The following is a 12,710-nucleotide window of genomic DNA, read 5'->3' as shown; positions in this document are numbered from 1 at the left end:
AAGGAAACTCTGATTCAAGACATTAGAAGCCAGAAAATGTTGATCAGATAAAGATAGAAGCTGAGAAGCCAAAAATCAAAAGAATAAGACAGCAGCTTCCCGAAGAGAGAAGATGATGGCAGTGACTGTCCTCTTTTGCTTGAACCAATCAGAATTGAGGAGAGTTAAAAGATAATAATTTCTAGCATTCTGTAGTAATCTTTGTGCAAAGCACTTCTACACATGTCAACTCATTTTATCTTCACAACAACACTGTAAGGTAGGTGCTAATATTATCACCCCCATTTTACAGATGAAGAAACAGAGGCACAAAAAAGATTAAGGGATTTGTCTAGGGTCATATAGCTATGTGCCTGAGGCAGCATTTGAACTCATGTCTTCCTAATCTAAGTTCTGTCCTCTCTCCACTGCTCCACTCCACACCTAGATGTCCAGGACAAGAAGTAAATCAGCTGAGAGAGATAGCTGAAGTTCATTACACTTTGACTCTGATATCATCATTGGAGGAGAGTGCTATATCCAAAGATATGCTGGCCAATATAAAACAGACTCTGTGAAAAAAATAAAATGTCCACAGGACATACTTTTAAGTCGAATCTGCATTATTAACATTCTACTGTCATTTTTTAAGTATAGAAAATCAACAAAATATAAAATCAAGTGCTGATTTGCAGCAGTCATGATTTCTGGGGTACGAATGTTCACAGGGATAATTTTACAGTCAGCTCTCACTAGCCGATTTGAGGTGGCTCAAAGCTATATCTATATATCTATATCTATATCTATATATATATATATATATGTCTATATATATATATGTCTATATATATATGTCTATATATATATGTCTATATATATGTCTATATATATATGTCTATATATATGTCTATATATATATGTCTATATATATATATATGTCTATATATATATATATATGTCTATATATATATATGTCTATATATATATATATATATATATATATATATATATATATCTGGAAGCTAATTGGAGAATATAAAATCTTACTGCTGAAGACCTGGGTGGATTCATCAGTACTGAGATAGAGAAGAAAAAAAGAAAGATTTTGCAGGTGTTTTTCTGGGAGCTACACTGATAGATTTTTATTAAAAGACCATACATTTTCTCAGCACCTTGCCACACACTCTGGCTATATGCTAAAAGAATTTGACACTGCTTCAAGGACCCAAGAGTATCAGAGTGAGCAAAAATTTGGTTTCACCCAGAAGGAAATATGTGAAGAACAAAAAGATGGAGATAGCAGAGAATTAATTTTGCCCTATAGGCCACATGTAGTGCAGACTATTACCTAAAAAGATCAAACTTATCAATGTCTATAGTCTAGGCCCACAAGGATGAGGAACTTGTGGCCTCCAGGTCACATGCAGCCTTCTAGGTGACTAGGTGTGGCCTTTTGACTGAGTCCATGTTTTACAGAACAAATCCTTTTATTAAGGGGATTTATTCTGTGAAGTTTGGATTCAGTCAAAGAGTTGCACTTGAGGACCTAGAGGGCCATATATGACCTAAAGTCCACAGGTTCCCCACCCCTGGACAGTCATGAGCTGCTCCAGAAACATGTGTATCCCTACTTGCGTTGACCCTACTCAGGTCATAGGCTATGGATGGGAGAAAGAGGGCAACTAGAGCAGGGTTTGTTTACTCTAGAAAGTTTTATTTCAGGAAGCTGTATACTCCCATTTTAAGGGTTGGGAAGGTAGGAGGTAGACCAGAGCTCAGAGGGTAGTTCTGGGACAAGTTGTCTCTCTTTGTGCTCTCTCTCTGTCCCTCCCTCCCTCTCTCTCTCTCACACACACAAACATAAACTTGCCCTCCTTTTGCTAAGTATTTTTGCCCCACTTTTTCTGGGTTCTTTTTGTGTTGTTTTTATGATATTTTCTATTTCTTATACCACTATAGTACACCATATATCCCTCCCCATACTCTCCCAGAGAGCTCTTACATATGACAGATATTTTGGGGGAGGAGAGAAAAATAAGTCAACACAACTGACTGATACATTGAGAAAGCCCTAAAACATATGAATATGTAATACCTGTGGCCCTTCCACCTCCACAAAGGGATAGGTTGGGAGTATCTTCTCATATCTCTTCATTTGAGTCTCACTTGATGTTTGTAATTTTTTTTTACATTTTCTTTAGATTTCTTGGTGTGTCATTTACATAGTTACTGTGTAAATCATTTTCTTGGCTTTGTTGACTTCACTCTGCATCAGTTCATTAGAAAAAGAGGTTGATCCAGGTTTATGAGTGTACCGTGATGCTTCAATTAACCCTGCCTTTGCCTTCTACTGATTAAATGTCTTATTTTGACTTACTGTTTAGTAAATGTTCCATGTTTAACAGCCAATGGTATCATCGTTGTTGATTTTGTACAAATAGGAAGCACATGAGTAGGGGCTCAGAAGTTATAGCAGCAAATAGTAGACATATATTCCACCTGTACCATACTCACCCCTAGAATCCTGAGAGTTGAGTTGTGGCAAGATGTTTACCCTCCAGGGATACCACCTCAATTTACCAAAGTGGGTACAGGTAAAATGAATGAACCAGTCCCAGACCAGGGATAGAAAGAGCTGGGTGTCAGTGCTATGCCCAGGTGACACCTAAAGTATGATTCCATTTGCAAAAAATTTGACTTATACAGTAATTTTCTAGAGCACACAGTAACAGCAAGTACCCTGGCACATCCAGGATGGCCTGCTAGCACAAGTTCTTTGATCTGCTTTTGAAGGAAAGATAGCTTTTAAAGGGGTCAACAATATTCTTTTAATTACATGCACTAGTTCAGGGAAAAGGTCAGCACTCTGGATGTGAAGAAAATACAAGCAGAGAAATTAGCACAAAGACTAACAGACAGGATTCCAGCTGCCTGAACAAGGTGATACAACCACCTATATGTACCATCAAAACGGGGGAGCACAGATACATCTGAGTAGTTGGGGAGCTCTGAACAAACAGCCACTCAGAGTTGCATCCAGAGAATCAAAAGGTCCTTCTCATAAGCTAACCCCCAAAGCAAAATACCAACCTCAGAATATATATACACTTCTCAGAGCCAGAAGGCATTGTAATCCTCATGACTCAGCACCTAATTAGTTTAGTACCAACAGGTGTGAAAGTCTTCCTACAAACAAGCCTCCCCAGTAAGCAAGCCTCCCCCTAAGCAAGCTCCTCTTTAGGCAAATGCCTGCTCCAATGGGCTTTCTGTGACTTGGGTTGTATCACAGCTGCAATTGAACACTTGTGGTTATGTAGGCCTATTGATGCATGAGGAAGATTTTCCTATTCCATTAACACTGCACACACTGATTTTGTGAAATGAGCTATGCCTGTTGAGAAATATATCTAAGGGTTAGAAGTATGGGGAGATGCTTTCATATGGATTAAGTTCATTAACATACTGAATAATACACAAGGCAACAATTTCTAGAGGTAAGCAGAAAAAGGTGAGCAAAAATGTAACACAGGCAAGAGGATCATATGCTAGTGCTTCCTGCTACTTCCCCCTCCCTTAACTCTGTAATTATCACCCCTCTCCTCTTCTCCCAACAAAAAGCATGTCCATGTCAGAGCTAGGTAGGAGTAAGAGTGAATCCAGGAATTCCAGGGCTATATAGAAACTTAGAGATCACCTAGTCTAGCTTTCTATTAAATAGTAGTTTGAGGGTAGCAATTATGCTGTTTTTCATCTTTTTATTCTTGAAACTGAGTGCAAAGCCTTGCACACAGTAGGTGCTTAATGGATAATTTTGACTAATATTTATACAATTTTTGACAGTTTGCCAAGTGCTTTGCATATACAGGGTGTCCATAAAGTCTGTATGCAAATTTAAAATAGTTGAAACTTCGTAACTCTATGTGATAGAAAGAATCTGTAACAAGGATTAGAAAGCTTGATGTATCTAGTTTATTTTTGTTTTTAGAAATTTTATGTTTATTTTATTTTTATTTTTAGAAATTCAACTTAAAAATTACTTATTTTTCAGGATTACTGTTGACCCATGGCTTCACTAGAAGAGAAGGTAAACTGTGTTCTTTAGTTGGCTGAACTAAAATCTACCACCGCTGTCCAAAGTCGACCATTTTCTTGGCCTCCATGTTCACCAGATTTGACTCCATTGGATTTCGTTTTATGGGGACATTTGAAAACTAACGTTTATTCAACCAACCCTCGATCTAAAGATGACTTGCAAGCTAAAATAACTGATGTGATTGCTGGCATTACTGAAAATCAGCTTGAAAATGTTTTCCACGAGCTACAGAATTGTATTACCCTTTGTATTAGTAATGATGGTGGACATGTTGAAAATTAGAAAGAACAATAAAAAAATTAACTGTTTTTTCTTTCTTTTGCTTTTTACAGATTCTTTCTATCACATATAGTTACAAAGTTACAACTAATTTAAATTGCACACAGACTTTATGGACACCCTGCATTATCTCATTTAAGCCTATATAACTGCCTTGACCCAATGATCAGACAAGTACTTGAACGCCTCAACACAGGTAAGCAGGTACCAAGTTTCCTTTATGCTTCTATCTCAAAACTCTGTAACCAAGTGAGGCCAAAGAAGTTTACATGTATAAGGCAGGCTCTATGACATAATCCTAATTAATATCTTCAATTTGTTAAGTCAGAATTTGAATTCAGGACTTCCTGATTCCAAGTCTAGCACTCTATCTACAAGGGTTTATTGCCTCTGGATACTTGCAGAATTGAACTGGATTGCACAGATGAAGAAGCTAAGGCTCAGAGATGTGATTTCTCCAAGGTTATATTGCCAGTAAGTGACCAAAACTGGGATTTTAGACTTCTAAATCTCAGTCTAGCTTTTTTCCCCATAGGTCAGTGTGTCATAAACCCAGGGAAAGAAGTCTCCTACAGTTTTATTTACACGTAGAAGGGTGGGAATCTATTATCCCCTAAATGAGAGTTGAACGATGCTCTGCATGACTGCTCTGAATACCACCACAAGTTGTGTCTGGGCATCCTCCCAGGACCAGAGAGATGGTGAAAGGGAAAGTACCTCTTTTGGTTAAGTCTGATACCCTCTCTTCCCCGGTCACTAAGCAATCTCTCAATATCCTTGGAGGAATGGAAGGAGAAGAGAGATCAGGCTTAAATTTCCCTTCTAAAATTTTGGGAAGGGGAGAAACAAAAGACTGAAACCTAAATTCTGACACTTAGACTGCTTAAAGTCATCCTAAAGAAGGCTAAGCTCTGATACTGATGAACTGTTCCAGCCACATAAATAGCAACTTGTACCTACACCACATCTCTTCCTCACAGATCCAAAAACACATCAGAAGAACATTAAAATGTCAAGTGGTTTAAATGTGAAATGTGACCTACCTCACTGTGACATGTGATTGATGGAGAAGTGGCATGGAGAGCTCAGATATCTTCTGCTGCTTACCTAGAATATCATCTTTCCTTCACTCATATCTTTCATTCAACAGGCTTAATAATTACCAAGTACCTACATTGTTCAGAACACTGCAGGGGTGCTCTCTTTCTCTCCTTCCAAAGAGTGCTCTAACAAACTTAAAGTGCTAGCCAACAGGGAATTAAACACAATACAGAGAAAATTCTTTGGGCTTCTTTCCTTCATGGGATTTACAATACAATAGGGATGAGGAATAAACAGATGGCTAAAAATCACATTATTTCATGATAGATTCATTTTAGAGGTGAAAAATGAAGTTCTAGGGGGAAAAAAAGAAAACTGGTAAGAGTACCAATTCTATAGTCAGAAGGCCTGGATTCAAATCCTGCTTCTGGCATTACCTTTGTTACCTTAGACAAGTCACTCAATTATTCAAAGCCTCGGTTTCTCATGTGTAAAATGAAGTGTTTGGACTAGATGACCTTGATCACTGCCAGCTCTAAATTTCTGATCCTATGCCCAAGTGTAAGAAAATAGCTCACATTTATATGGCACTCTGAAGTTTGCAAAGTGCTTTACATATATCGCTTCCTTTGATTCACATAATAATAATAATAATAATAAATGAGATAGATGCTGCTATTTTCCCTATTTTACAGATAAGGAAACTGAGGCTGTCTGATATTAAGTGATTAGCCCAGGGTCACATAGCTAGTGTAATAAGTGTTAGGAGTAGAATTCAAACATAGTCTTCCTGATTCCAAGTCCAACATTCTATCTACTACCATGACCTAGTTGCCATTCCTCCCACATGACTTTCTATCTCCCATCTTCATGTTTTTGCACTGGTTCTCCCCGCTGCCTGGAGTGCCCTCTCACCTCTATCACATCTTAGTTTCCCTGGTCTCCTTCAAGAATCAAATCAAATTCCACCTTCTCCAGGAGTCCTTTCCTTTCCTAGATTTCCTAGCTTCCAATGTCTTCCCCCTCTGAAGTTACCTCCCATCTGTTTTGTATTTATCTTGCTTGCAACCAGTTATTTACATGTTCTCTCTCACCTTAGAAAATAAGCTCCTTGGAGGAAGAAACCGTTGTTTGCCTTTCATTGTTCCTCTTATATAATGCCTGGGACATTCTGAGTGTGTTAAAGTTATATCTTATTCTGGTCAGCCTGACCACTCTTCCCCTTCTAGTCAGTATGGTAATTGAGTTTTTTAATTAGCCCCTATAAAATAACATTATCAAGAAATGCGATTGCACAGGGGAGCCTGTAAGTTATGTACAGTCAATCTCAAAGATCAAAGGAGCATAATTCGCAAATTATATCATGTCTTAACCAAAAATCACATCCTGAAAGTATATGCTAAGTGAGAAGAAGCCATGAAGGCCTTGCTGCCAGGGTTCTTTGGTCCTATGGCATGGCTACATCAGACAAGTCTCAGACATATGTAGTGAGACCAGCGGAACACCCAATGGTGTTGATAATTTTGAGAAGACATGGACTTGTTAACTTTGGAGTTTTGGCACAACACAACACAAAGTCACAACTTTGACATGATGTGGATAGGTTAATGAACCCAGGTCAGGGTGGCTTGGATAAGAGTTGACCTGTCCTTCACCTAAACCCTATAAAAATATTACCCCAAACAAGTGTCACCCAATTATTCTTCTCTCTCCATCTGGGTCCACGCTGCCAAGTGCTCCCAACTCTAATCCATGGTTACATGAGTTGCTCTCTGTGACTTTTCCCCCTTCCCATTTGCTTCCCCTAGGTTTCCTGCCTTCTCCACTACCTCTTCCCCCTCCCCACATCATCTACCTTTGTATCCCCTTCTTTGCACCATTTCTCTTTGCATTTTCTGTGTTGTTTGCCCCCACCCTCTCTGTGCCTTATTAAAATGGGGTTGAAACCTCACTTCCTGCTGCCATCATGAGCTTTCCCAATGAGTACCCAAAGAACTGGGCATGCCTGCCCATATTTCATAGTTTCATATTAATTAGCAATTCAGTAAGTACTTAGAGGTGGCCTGTGGCTCAGTGGATAGAACACCGGCCCTGGAGTCAGAAAGACCTGAGTTCAAATCTAGCTTCAGATACTTCCTAGCTGTGTGACCCTGGGCACCGTCACTTAACCTCTGATTGTTTGATAAAATGGATCCACTGGAGAAGAAAATGGCAAACCACTCCAGTATTTTTGCCAAGAAAACTCCAAATAGGGTCAGTAAGGGTTGGATATGACTGAAATGATTGAACAACAAAGACGATTTAGTGAATACTTACTGAGTAACTACACTTCCTATTATACCATCTCTTATGGAAGAAGGAATGGTTACTTCAACACTTAGTTGCATCTGTGACTTGATTAATAAGGATGAATGAAGACCCTTTCAGATGGAAACTCCTCTATCCCTTCTTCTTTTGAGTGTCTTGCCTATGTGCTTCCTTACTTGTTTATGAAAGATCCTGGGTTAGACCTTCATCTATTTGTTTTTTTAAATATATCCTTATAACATGATCACCACAGTTTCTTTTTATTTATACATGGTCTTGGTGTATCTTTTACAATAATTTTGTGGGATAACATTATCATCTCCTTAAACCCAGCAAATGACTTTCCATTGGCTTCTGTGTCTTTCCACTTGGGTCATGTAATTAGTCTTCCAAGATTATGGTGGTCCATGGCTTGCAATTAAATGGCAACACCATGAGGACAATGGGGTTAAAGAGATGGGTTTTATTTGAAAATAATCTCTCGTTATCATTGAAAACACTGAGAAATTTCCCAATTTCAGTCGAACCCACTCTCTTCCACCCATTCAACTGTGGGCCCAATTCCCTGACCTATTGGCAGAAAAAATCCAGGAGTCATTATGCATTCTATAGAACATGGGAGCCATAAGGGATCCAAGATATCATCCATTCAAATGCCTTCAATTTACAGAAGGGGGAAAATGAAAGATCTATAAGCACTTAAGAGTCTTGGATAATTGCTTAAGGAATTCATTCCCCTGACTGTCTTTGTATTTATCATGTTTCAGAAACCTCCATGCCGCTTGTTGCTTCCAATTTATTTTCATTTAATTAGTCATCCAGCCTCTATTCTTGTCTTCGTACAAGTATTCACTTGTCGTTTCCCCTTGTGGGTACTTCAGCAAAGGAATGAAGCAAAAAAAATCAATGATCTAGCTGACTAATGAGCATTTCTCATTTTGGATGGCATGTGTTGAAAGGGCAACAGTGGTTTCTTTATAAGTAAGCAATCCATAATTTCTAATTACCAGAGAGGAGTAGTGGTTATGGAATTATGTGGAGCCCTCAAGTATCCTCTTTGTCCAGATAAACCTGCCTCTCTTAAGGGTCTTGGGGACTTCATGTTTGGAGTAGGCTCAGTACTGGACCGATCATTGCATCCACAGAGATTCCCCAGGGCAAGAAAGAGCAGCTAAAAGAAGGTAGAACTGAACTCTTTCTCCCCATTGAGAATCCAACTCCAGAAGAAATGGGTAGCAAGATACACTTCTTATAACAATAACAATGTTAGTAATAGCAATAACTCATTTAAATGAGAAAGCACCTTTATACTAGTACAATATCATCTGAACCTCACAATACCCTGGGGAACCCTATTTGCCTCAGTTTCCTCATCTGTGAAATGAGCTGGAAAAGGAAATAGCAAAACCACTCTAGTATCTTTGCTAAGAAAACTTCAAATTAAATTTCAAAGAAATGACTAAACAACAACAACCACGTCACTGCCCTCAAAGGCCCCCATCATTTGTCTCTAGGATCAAATACAAAATGCTTTGTTTAGCATTCAAAGCCCTTCATTACCTGGCCCCTCCTACTTCCCGGTCTTCTTAGACCTTACTATCCAATTCATACTCTTGGATCAAGTGGAACTAGCCTCCTGGCTGTTCCACAAACAAGACCCTCCATCTTTTAGCTCTAGGTGTTTTCTCTGACTGTCCCATATACCTGGAATGCTCTCCCTTCTTAACTCCATACAGTGACTTCTCTGGCTTCAAGTCCCAACTAAAATCACATCTTTTACAGGAAGCCTTCCCCAGCCTTTCTTAATTCCAATGATGCCTTCTGTTAATTATTTCCTATTTATCTTGTATATATCTTGCCTTACACACACACACACACACACATATATATTTGTTTGCATGTTGCTTCCCCCTGTCAGATTGTAAAGCTCCTTGAGAGCAGGAACTGTCTTGCCTCTTTTTGCATCCTTAAGAAAGTGCAATGCTTGGCACACATTCACGTATGTCATGATTATTGATTAACATATCCTATAAAGGGAATTATACATATGCATATTTCTACATACACACATCTATCGCATGTATTTACATGCACTGCTACATATGTACACATAAAACTATAATATGTGTGTATATAAATATTAATATGCTACATATTCAGAAACCTTTTTTTTAATTCAACCTGTGATTTCATCAGGGAAGGGAACTCTCAGTAAGAACTTCCTCCACCAATATAGATCAACAGGTTATCTGCAATTTTTCATCTTAAAAGTTGCCTTGGTGGTTAAAAGGTTAAGCCCAGGTTCATATGGCTAATGGGTATCAGAGTCAAGACTTGAACCTAGGTTTTCTTCACTTTGAAGCCAATTTTCTATGCAATTGTCATGACACCCCTCATAATATACATAGACTATACATGCATACAAGCTAGCCTCATATTCCAGACTCCTTAGGAGACTGAACACAGGAAAATACTGGTAGAAGACATGGAGAGGGAGGAGAAGATTTACAGTATGAACCACTGCTGTTCCAATGGTCATATTGTTAGAATTAGAAACCAGAAAAGAGTAACTTATTTTATTAGCTCTGGAATAAGTCCATTACAAAATAACTGACAATGGGTTAGCTATACAATTCTTACTCCAGACAACCAGCCTTTCAAAAGAGACTTGAGAAGACCCAATTATGTTGTTCTCCGAGATCTGTGTATGTCTGTATGTTTACAGGTTAGCATGATTGACAGCTGGGATTATGGAGTAGAGTTAGCAAGATGAAACTTCAAAGGGCTAAGTGCTAAGTCTTACATGGATTTGAAATATCAGTTGGACAAATAACAGAATGAGGGAGGGAGTGACTAAATAATGGTTCATGTTAAGAAGACAGGAGATCTATTGGACCCCAGGCTCAATATGAGATAACAATCAAAAAAGCTCTCACAGTCTTAAACTCTGCTCAGTGTCCTGAATCAAGGAAAGAGTGGTCCCAACTGCCTTCCGTCCTGGTCAAACAAAATCCATTAGACTGTATTCAGTTCTGGGCAGGATGAAGGACAATAAGTTAGAGTGTAACTAGGAAGGGTGAAGAGGATGGTGGTGACTGTAGACACATGATGCAATATGAACATCAGTTGAAGGAATTGGAGGTGTTGTTTTGAAAAGAAGAAACAATAGGTGGGAGGAGAACATGATAGCTTTCTTCAAGTATTTGAAGGGCTTCCACATGAAAGAGGGATTTTTTTTGCTTGTCCCCATTGAGTCCCCAGTAGGAGCAATGGGCAGGAGCTTCAAGGAGGTAGGTTTCAGCTTGTTATGAGGAATGAATTCCTAACAAAAGTAGAATGGGCTGCTTCAGTGGTAGTGAGTTTCCCATTACTAGAGGTATTCACGTGGTGCTTGAGTGAGTACTTCTTAGGGATCTTGCAGAAGGAATTCTTAATTCAGATAAGGGTCAAACTGGCCAATCTCTATGTTGCCTCCCAGTTTAGAGATTCCATGATTTTGTTTAACAAATGCATATGCATAAGTATATATGTATATTTTGCTTAATATATTTATATATCTACGTATACGTATATGTAGACATGCATATGTGCATACATGATTGTAAATATGCACTTAAGAATATTGTGTATGTAGGTATGTACACATACATTTCAGGCATTTTAAAGACTATAGTTCACAGTTATTCTCATTCTCTTCAAGAGAAGAAAATGTCTTGCCATGGGATATTTATGCTTTCATACCAACAGAGTGATGCTGGTACAGCTAACTTTGACATGACTAAAAGCTAGGATACTGGCTGTTGATATATTAGACCAACAAGTGAGAAATGTTATAAATCATCTATGTTTTAATAATGATAATAATAATAATGCCACACTATTTTAAACCATTTATGTTTTTACAAATTGCTCTTACATATCTTATTTCTTTTGACCCTCACAACTTGGTGAAATTAGAAGGGCACAGATTCTTTTCCATGTTTTACAAATGAGGAAACTGAAGCCCAGAAACATAAAAAGATTTATCCAAATTTGTCCAGTAAATTGTTAATAAGAATGAAGAATTGAACACAGGTTTTCTAGCACCTATTTCAGGAAGATTTGAGTATGCTTAGTTATTTAGGTATCATATAGGCACTGTTTTAACGTGTGTATCATTTTGAAAATGTCTTCCTTTAATTAAAAGGATAGCAAAAAAGAGCCTTTTTGCTTTGATGAGTCCAGAAAGAGAGAGAAGAGTCTAAGAATTAGTGAAAACACGATTCTTTAAAAAATATAGTTACTGGACATTGTGTTTGATCTCAAGGAAAAGATATGAAGATGAAGACGCATCTCCCTCCCTTCTTTTTGCAAGAGGAGGGCATGGGTATGGAATGTTGCATTTACTACTGGACTTGGCTGATGTGCTGGTTAGTTTTCCTGAATTGCTTTTTAAATATTTTTTCTCTTTCTTTTGCCTTAGTTGTTATAAGTAAAGCAGAAAGAGCATTGACTCCAAAGTAGAAGATTTTGGTTCATAATTCCACTTCTGAGGCTTCCTATATGTATGGCTTTTGGTAAATCCTTTAATTTCTCTGAATCCCAATTTGTTTGTTTTGTTTTTCTTTAAAGGAAGGAGTTGGAATACATGGCCTCTGAGATCCCTTCTAGCTGAAGATCTATCATCCCCTAAACAGAAAAGCTGGCTTTCTGGGTGGGGAGGGGATAAAAAGGAGCACATTAGGAACCATAGGTGATGCATAGATGATACTAGGTGGTGCAAAAGAATGCCGTCCCTGGAGTCGGGAAGATCTGAGTTCAAATCCAGCTACATACATTTCCTTACTATGTGACCCTGGGCGAGTCACTTAACCTTATTTGCCTCAGTTTCCTCACCTTAAAATGATCTGGAGAAGGAAATGGCAAACCAATCCAGTATCTTTGCCAAGAAAACCCCATATGGGGTCACAAAAAGTCAGACATGACTGAAACAACTGAACAACAAAAACAACAAAAAACCATCAATGAAACA

Source organism: Trichosurus vulpecula, chromosome 3, assembly GCF_011100635.1.
Source record: "Trichosurus vulpecula isolate mTriVul1 chromosome 3, mTriVul1.pri, whole genome shotgun sequence".
Classification (NCBI taxonomy): Eukaryota; Metazoa; Chordata; class Mammalia; order Diprotodontia; family Phalangeridae; genus Trichosurus; species Trichosurus vulpecula.
This window is presented reverse-complemented; position numbering follows the sequence as displayed.